The following is a 582-nucleotide window of genomic DNA, read 5'->3' as shown; positions in this document are numbered from 1 at the left end:
GGTCTGCTCTGGTTTGGTCTGGTCTGGTTTGGTCTGGTCTGGTTTGGTCTGGTCTGCTCTGGTTTGGTCTACTTTGGTCTGATGTGGTTTGGTCTGGTTTGCTCTGGTCTGGTTTGGTCTGCTTTGGTCTGATGTGGTTTGTTCTGGTTTGGTCTGGTCTGGTTTGGTCTGGTCTGGTCTGGATTGCTCTGGTCTGGTCTGGTTTGGTTTGGTCTGCTCTGGTCTGGTTTGGTCTGCTCTGGTCTGGTTTGGTCTGATGTGTTTTGTTCTGGTTTGGTCTGGTCTGGTTTGGTCTGGTTTGGTCTGGTCCACTCTTCATAAACCCTCCATGTATATGTATTGTTCGTCTCTGTCATGAGACATCAGGCCAGTGCCTTTCCTACAGACTGTATGTACATCACGTTGGGCTCCCGAGTGGCGCAGCGGTATACTGCATCTCAGTGGACCAGCGTCACTGCAGACCCTGGTTCAATTCCAGGCTGTATCACAACCGGCCGTGATTGGGAGTCCCATAGGGCGGCATACAATTGGCCCAGTGTCGTCCGGGTTAGGGTTTTGCCGGGGTAGGCCATCATTGTAAAT

Source organism: Salvelinus namaycush, chromosome 15 (genome assembly GCF_016432855.1).
Source record: "Salvelinus namaycush isolate Seneca chromosome 15, SaNama_1.0, whole genome shotgun sequence".
Classification (NCBI taxonomy): domain Eukaryota; kingdom Metazoa; phylum Chordata; class Actinopteri; order Salmoniformes; family Salmonidae; genus Salvelinus; species Salvelinus namaycush.
This window is presented reverse-complemented; position numbering follows the sequence as displayed.